An 8599-nucleotide genomic window follows, 5' to 3' on the forward strand; every position below is an offset into this window, starting at 1 on the left:
TAAATAAAATCTTTTAAAAAAAAATTGAGGGGCACCTGGGTGGCTCGGTTGGTTAAGCGACTGCCTTCGGCTCAGGTCATGATCCCAGGGTCCTGGGTTCGAGCCCCACATCGGGCTCCCTGCTCAGAGGGAAGCCTGCTTCTCCCTCTCCCACTCCCCCTGCTTGTGTTTCCTCTCTCGCTGTGTCTCTCTCTGTCAAATAAATAAAAAATCTTTAAAAATAAAATAAAAATTTAGTGGCTAAAAGGGACGCCTGGGTGGCTTAGTCATTTAAGCATCCAAATCTTGATTTCGGCTCAGGTCATGATCTCAGGGTCATGAGATTGAGCCCCACATTGCGCTCCATGCTGGGCATGGAGCCTGCTTAGGATTCTCTCTCTGCTGCTCCTCTGCCCCTCCCCCTGCACTGCTCGCTCTCTCTGTCACTCTCTCTCTCAAAAAAAAAAGGGGGAGAGACAATTCTACTGAAAAACAACATGGGTGTATATCCAGAAGAAAATATCAGAACTCTTACACCTCAATAAAAAGAAAACAAACAATCCAATCAAAACATGGGCAAAAGGGCAAAAGATGTGAATAGACATTTCACCTAAAAAGATATAAAAATTGCTGATAAGCATATGATGAGATACTCAATATCATTAATGATAGGGACATACAAATCCAAACCACATGCAAACCTTGTCAAACCCACCAAAATGGCTATAATAAAAAAATCAGACAATAACAAATGTTGGCAAGGTGTGAAGAAATGGGAAGCCTCAGACTTTGCTGGCAGGAATAAAAAATGATAGAGTCACTTTGGAAAACTGACAGTTTCTCAAAAGGTTAAACATATGACCCAGCAATTCTATTTGGTATCTACCCAAGAGAAATGAAAATATATCCACATAAGGCCTTGCACATAAATGTTTTTTTTTTTTAACATTTTATTTATTTATTTGAGAGAGAGAGCACAAGCAGGGGGAGCAGCAGGCAGAGAGAGAGGGAGAAGCAGGCTCCCCACTGAGCAGGGAGCCCAACGTGGTACTCGATCCTAGGGTCCTGGGATCATGGGATCATGACCTGAGCCAAAGGCAGACGCTTAACTGACTGAGCCATCTGGTGCCCTGCACATAAATGTTCTTAGCATCCTTATTCATAATAACCAAAATGGAAACCAAATTGGAAACATCCTAAGTGTCCATCAATTGGAGAATGGATAGACCAAATGTGGTATGTCCATACAATGAACTACAATTAAAAGGAACAAAATACAGATACATGCTATGGTATGGATGAACCTCAAAGCCATTCTGCTCGGTGAAAGAAGTCAAGAGACTTCATATTGTTTGATTCTGTGTATATAAAATATCCAGAAAAGGCAAAAGTCTCCCCTAATTCAATATGACCCTAATTTATGGTAGTACAGAACAAATCAATAGCCTCATAATAAACCAAGTTTACATTTACCTAGATTTGTAAAAAATCATGAGGTGAGGTAGAATTTCCACCTTGAAAATTTCATTTTTAGCTACTAAAAAAACCCTAAAATTTCATTTCTAGGGCTACTAAAAATATGCATTTACGAAGTAGTTTCTAAACTATTTCGAAGGGAGATACAAGGACCACCAAAAACCGTGATGTAAAATGTCCCAGATTTGGCTTCCTATCTCCTGCATACCTACCTCCTCATTTTCAGTGTCTCCGTTCTCTAGTGGGTCTTCCTTCCCTCCTCCTTCCTTTCCTTTGACATATTCACATACCATTCTTGGTTTTTGTTTTGTTTTGTCTTTTTTTTTTCTTATTTAACTGTCTTTTTTTTATGTTAAGACTTTTTTTGGGCACCCTGGGTGGCTCAATCTGTTAAGCATCTGCCTTCGGCTCAGGTCATGATCCCAGGGTCCTGGGATCGAGCCCCATATCAGGCTCCCTGCTTGGCAGAGAGTCTGCTTCTCCCTCTCCCTCTGCCTGCCGCTCCCCTTGCTTGTGCTCTCTATCTCTCTCTCTGTCAAATAAATAAATAAAATCTTAAAAAAAAAACCTTTTTTTTCATCTGAAGACTTATCCTTTCCTGTCTTTTTTGACTTAGCTTCAACTTTTTCAGAGCAACCTTGTCCATCCCCTGAGGAACTCTATCTCCCCCTCAGTGGAACGTGCTCTCAGTGGAACTGGCTTGTGAAGAACTGCAAGATGAGAGCTGACACTTGGGCATCCTGGGGTTGGCTGTGAGAGAGGAAGATGGGTCTTAACTGTAGAGTCTTTGGGATTTTCTATGCATACGGTCATTCTCTGTAAATACCAATAGTTTTGTTTCTTCATTCTAATCATTTTGCCTTTTTTTTTTTAAGTAGGCTCCATGCCCAATGTGGGGCTTGAACTCATGACCCTGATATCAAGAGTCGCACGCTGTACTGACTGAGTCAGCCAGGTACCCCAAACATTTTGCCTTTTCTTTTTCTTTTTTACTACTCTGGATAGACCTCCAAGTAATGTTGATGGGAAGTGGAGACAGAGGGCATCCTGACCTTGTCTTGTTCCTGATTGTGGTAGCCTGCCTCCAAGATGGCCCTCAATGTCAATACCTCCTACTGGTCTTCACACCCTAGCATAGTGCCTCTCATATTGTTTGTGTGACCAATTGAGAGCATGGTATAAGTAAGGGTATGTCACTTCTGAGACTAGGACATACAAGACATGGGGACATTTGCCTCTCTCTCTTGGAAACTAGTTCGAGGGGAAGCCACCTACCATCTTGTGAGGAGAGGTCCACGTGGTGAGAAACTGAGGACTCCAGCCAACAAGTAAAGATCTGTGGCCTCCTGCTAACAGTCATGTGAGTGGCCTTGAAGGGATCCTCTGACCCCACTCAAGTCTTCAGATGACTATAGCCCCAGCTCACTTCTCGACTGTGAGACCCTGAGCCAGAGCCACTCAGTTAAGCCACTTCCAAATTCCTAATGCACAGAATCCATGAGATAATATATATTTGTTGTTTTAATCCACTAAGTGTTGAGGTAATTTACTACACAGCAATAAATCACTGATCTCAAAGGAAAAGCTTTCAACATTTCACCATTTACATGATGTTTGCTACTGGTGCTTTGTAGTATCCTTTGTCATATTAAGAAAGTCCCCTTTTAGTCCTAGTTCACTAAGAGTTTTGTTTTGTTTTGTTTATTTTTTTAAAGTAATCTCTACCCCCAACATAGAGCTTGAACTCACGACCCTGAGTTAAAGAGTCACACGCTCTACCAACTGAGCTAGCCAGGTGCCCTCGCTAAGAGTTTTGTATCATAAATATACGTCAATTTTTTTTAAAGATTTTATTAATTTATTTGGCAGAGAGTTAGCAAGAGCAGGAACACAAGCAGGGGGAGCGGCAGAGGGAGAGGGAGAAGCAGGCCTCCCACCGAGCAGGACCCTGGGATCATGACCTGAGCTGAAGGCAGATGCTTAACGCCTGAGCCGCCCAGGCGCCCCTACGTCAAATTTTTATTAAATATTTTTCCTGCAGCTATGGAGATGACCTATGATTTTTCTTGTTTGGTTTGTTAATGTGGTGAATTCATTAATTGATATTTTAAAAAGTTAAACTTAGCTTGCATTACTAAAATCATAATAAACACAACTTGGACATGATGTGTCATTCTTTTTTATATATTGCTGAATTCAACTTCCCAATATTTTCTTTAGAATTTTTGTGTCATTGTTCATGAATGAGATTTACCTGTAATTTTCCATCCTCATAGTGTCTTTATCAGGTTTTGGTATTGAGATTACATATTTTGTGGTTTTTATGAGGTGGTCGGTCAGGTGCAGCCACAGAGGAGAAAGAAAAGAGCAGAGGGGGAAAAACCCCAAAAAACACACAGGTCCTAGAGACAGGAGACACGAACCCATTTTTGCTGATTAAAAAAAAAAAATTTACAGAGCCACGTTGGAAAGACACCAGGGTGGTCAGGAAGCAGAAGACAGTGGCATGTGGGAAGATTTAGGCCTTTATTGGGGTTTCTGGGGAAAAGGCAAGGCAGGGAAGGGTGTAGGACTGGCTAGTTTGAGTAATTTTGGCTGCCTTTGGGTTACAGGGTTGGTCCCTAGTTGCCTGGCACCTGGCCCTGGGATGATTAAGGCAGAGGAGTATTGCCTCCTGGGATGCAGGGCCAGACAGAGGAGGGACCGCCCTGGATGACGCTCCCAGCTGGGCCCTTTGCCATCTCTTAAGAATTGTCTCTCGGGGCGCCTGGGTGGCTTAGTCGTCAAGCGTCTGCCTTCGGCTCAGGTCATGATCCCAGGATCCTGGGATCGAGCCCCGCATCGGGCTCCCTGCTCCACGGGAAGCCTGCTTCTCCCTCTCCCATTCCTCTTGCTTGTGTTCCCTCTCTCACTGTGTCTCTCTCTGTCAAATAAATAAATAAAATCTTTAAAAAAAAAAAAAAAGAATTGTCTCTCCCAGGGCGCCTAGGAGGCTCAGTTGGTTAAGTGACTGCCTTCGGCTCAGGTCATGATCCTGGAGTCCCGGGATCGAGTCCCGCATCGGGCTCCCTGCTCAGCAGGGAGTCTGCTTCTCCCTCTGACCCTCCTCCCTCTCATGCTCTCTGTCTCTCATTCTCTCTCTTGCAAATAAATAAAATCTTTAAAAAAAAAATTTAAAAAAAAAAAAGGAAGAATTGTCTCTCCCAACCCAGGAAAGGTTTTTTTAGGATGTCAGAACATAGTAATATATAGAAAGTTTCAGGTTATTTACACTGATGTGTTATCTAATTGTATCTTGGGACAAGGTGAGCTTAGGGTCCTCCTATTCCTCCATCTTCCCTTTCTTCGAAAATTTAAAAAATACATATATTTACAGTACATTGTACTAGGCTCAAAATGAGTTGGCAAAAGCTCTCTGAGTTTGTACAATATTAACTTATATCTTGCATAAATATTTGATAGAAGTTGCTGATCAAGCCATGTGGGCCTGGAACCTGCTTTGTAGGAAAATTTTTTTCCACCTTTATTTATTTATTTGTTTGTTTTACGATTTACTTATTATTTTGAGAGAGAGAGAGTGAGAGAAGAAAGCACAACTGGGGGGAGGAGCAGAGGGAAAAGCAGGCTCCCCACTGAGCAGGAAGCCTGATGGGGGACTCGATTCCAGGACCCTGGGATCATGACCTGAGTGGAAGGCAGACACTCAACCCACTGAGCCAGCCACACGCCCCTGTAGGAAAATTTTAAATTAGTGTTTCAGTTCTTTTGAGTTATTGGTCTACTCAGAATTCCTGTTTCTTCTTTGGTATTTTATAAACTGTCTTTTTCCTCCTTGGGAATTTATTCATTCCATAAAAATTTTCCAATGCTTTAGCATAAAGTTCGTAATATTCTCTTGGTTTCTTCTGAAAGTCTGCAGGGACTATAGTAATGCCCTGTTTTTCATTCCTGACAGGGTTCATCCCAGCCTTCTCTCTCTTTTTTCTATTTCATGTCACCAAAGGTTTATCAGTTTTATTAGTCTTCTCAAAGTACCAACTTGTTTTATTTTTATTCTATTGTGTGTGTGTATGCTTTCAATTATCTTTATTATGTCCTTATTTCTAATTTCAAGTTTAATTTGCTATTCTTTTTCTACTTTTTGATGCATGTTTAGTTCATTAATGTTTTCTGATTTAACTATGTAAGGCTGTAAATTTCCATCAAGAGAATAGCTTGTGGGGCGCCTGGGTGGCTCAGTCATTAAGCGTCTGCCTTCGGCTCAGGTCATGATCCCAGGGTCCTGGGATCGAGCCCCGCATCGGGCTCCCTGCTCAGTGGGGAGTCTGCTTCTCCCTCTCCCACTCCCCCTGCTTGTGTTCCCTCTCTCGCTGTGTCTCTTTCTGTCAAATAAATAAATAAAATCTTTAAAAAAAGAAAAAAAGAATAGCTTGTATCCCACAACTTTTGATATGTAGTGTTTTTAAATTATTTATTTCAGACTTTGTAATTTCATTATAATTTCTTCTTTGATTCATGAATTATTTAAAAAAATTTTTTTGATTCATGAAATACTTAGAAATATATTGTTTTATTTCCAAACATCTAGGGTTTTCTAGCTGTCGTTTTGCTTTTTTTTTTTTTAAGATTTATTTATTTGACAGAGAGACACAGCGAGAGAGGGAACACAAGCAGGGGGAGTGGGAGAGGGAGAAGCAGGCTTCCCGCCAAGCAGGGAGCCCGATGTGGGGCTCGATCCCAGGACCCTGGAACATGACCTGAGCTGAAGGCAGACGCTTAACGACTGAGCCACCCAGGTGCCCCTGTCCTTTTGCTTTTTAATTCCAGCGTAATTGCATTGCAACTAAAGATTAGCTCTGAATGATTTTAATCCTTTGGATTTGTTGAAACTAGCTTTATGGCTTAGTATATGGTCGATTATCTTAAATAATAAACTGTACCTCCAACATGGGGCTCATGACCCTGAGATCAAGGGTTGCGTGCCCTACTGACTGAGCCAGCCGGGTGCCCTTTCTTTTCACTTTCTTGATGGTATCCTTTGAAGCACAAAAGCTTTAAATTTTCATATAGTCTAATTAATCTATTTTTTCTTTAGTTGTTTATGCTTTTGGTGTCCTATCTAGAAAACCAGTGCCTAACCTAAGGTCACAAAGATTTACTCCTATGTTTGTTTTCTTCTAAGATTTTTATATTTTTAGCTCTTACACTTGGTCTTTGTCCCATTTTGAGTTAATATTTGTATATTACATGAGGTAGGGATCCACTTTTACTTATTTGTATGTGTATATACAATTGTCCCAGAACTGTTTGTTGAAAAGACTATTTTTTCCCCGTTGAATTTTTGGCACTGGGGTTGAAAATCAGTTGACCATCAATGTGAGGATTTTTCTGGACTCTGAATTCTATTCCATTGACCTGTATGTTTACCCTTATCCAATACCACACCGTCTTAATTGCTGTAGCTCTATAGTAAGTTATTTTTTGGGTTTTTTTTTAAGACACTGACTTTTTTTTTTTTAAGATTTTATTTATTTATTTGACAGAGAGAGAGTGCACAAGTAGGCAGAGCGGCAGGCAGAGGGACAAACAGACTCCCCACTGAGCAGGGAGCCCCATGCAGGACTCGATCCCAGGACCGTAGGCTCATGAACTGAGCCGAAGGCAGACGCTTAACTGAGCCACCCAGGGCCCCTGTAGTAAGTTTTGAAATAGGGAAGTGTGGGTCCTCTGAATGTTGTGGCTTTTAAAGGTAATTTGTCTGTTTTACTCTGACTGCTTTCACTATTTTCTCATTGTCTTTGGTTTTCTGCAGTTTCACTAATGTATAAGACAGTGAGTTTCTTTTTTATTTATCCTGCTTAGGATTTGTTAGATTCTTAAATGTATGATTTAATGTGTTTCATCAATTCTGGAAATTTTTGAGCCATTTTTTCCCAAATATTGCCTAAGTCCATTCTTTCCTTTCCTTATGGACTCTTCTTAGACCTTTTCATTGTGACATCCATGTTTCTTACCCACTCCTCTGCGTTTTCTTTCTCTTTACTCCATTATGCATTATTGTGGGTATTTTCTTCTGACCTATATATTCCAGTTCATTAATTTTCATTAATTTTCTTTTCTATTATTTCTAATTTGCTGATAAAACTCTCAGTTCCCAATTTTGGTTATTGTATTTTAAGTTCCAGAATTTACATTTTTTTCCCATTTAACATTTACAATATCATTTTTTTTTTTAAAGATTTTATTTATTTATTTGACAGAGAGAGACACAGCAAGAGAGGGAACACAAGCAGGGGGAGGGGAAGAGGGAGAAGCAGGCTTCCTGCGGAGCAGGGAGCCCGATGCGGGGCTCGATCCCAGGACCCTGAGATCATGACCTGAGCTGAAGGCAGACGCTTAACGACTGAGCCACCCAGGCGTCCCTACAATATCATTTTTAAAAATTTCTATTTCCCAACCAAATTTTCCATTCTTGGCTTGTGTTCCTTGAACATAACAAGCATAATTGTTTTGTAATCTATGCTGATCATTTCAGTATCTGGAGACCCTGTGAGTCTATTTCTATTACCTATTGTACCTACTGTTCTTATTTGTGCTGTCTGATATCCTTGGGTTATCTTTGTGTACTGGACATTGTTTTAGAAAATTATTTATAGAAATACCCTGACGTTCAAGATAATATTGTCTTCCTCTAAAGAGAACTTATTCTTTTGCCAGCTCCTGAGGGCACTAGCAGTGGGAACCACCTGACTTTGAAATTTCCACCCTAGCCCCTGGAGGCTGCCAGAATTGCAGCTCAGCCTTTTCCAGAACAAAGTCTCAGGGCATAGGCCGCCTTCAGAGGAGGCTTCACTTCTCCACTTTCCCATGTCTTCAGTATCTCAGCATCTCATTTCAGCAGTTCCTCAAATCTTGTTATTTCTCTGATTCTTTTAAGATGACTTTTATAAGTTTGTTTTTATTGGTATGAAGGTTTATTTATTATTTATTATCTAGGAGTCCATATCCAGAATTGGTGGACCCTTTGATTCTCATTTGAGGGATCTAATAGGCAGCAATATCTCCAGGAGAGGTAGGGTCCTCACTGTGCTATGGGATCAATCCTGATTGGTCTGTGTCAATCATGGTAACTCCTTCTCTCTAT

The 8599-nt window shown here is 40.8% G+C and overlaps 1 long non-coding RNA gene across 1 annotated transcript; it reads left to right on the forward strand.

The window, feature by feature from the left end:
* Nucleotides 1–1882: 1882 nt before the first annotated feature.
* LOC145718055 (uncharacterized) lies at nucleotides 1883–3616 on the forward strand. Its single transcript, XR_014141557.1, has 2 exons — nucleotides 1883–2410; nucleotides 2711–3616. It is a non-coding gene; the product is annotated as an uncharacterized LOC145718055 (long non-coding RNA).
* Nucleotides 3617–8599: the final 4983 nt, after the last annotated feature.

This window comes from Leptonychotes weddellii, unplaced genomic scaffold (assembly GCF_054177405.1).
Source record: "Leptonychotes weddellii isolate Sample4059 unplaced genomic scaffold, ASM5417740v2 HiC_scaffold_104, whole genome shotgun sequence".
Taxonomy (NCBI): Eukaryota; Metazoa; Chordata; class Mammalia; order Carnivora; family Phocidae; genus Leptonychotes; species Leptonychotes weddellii.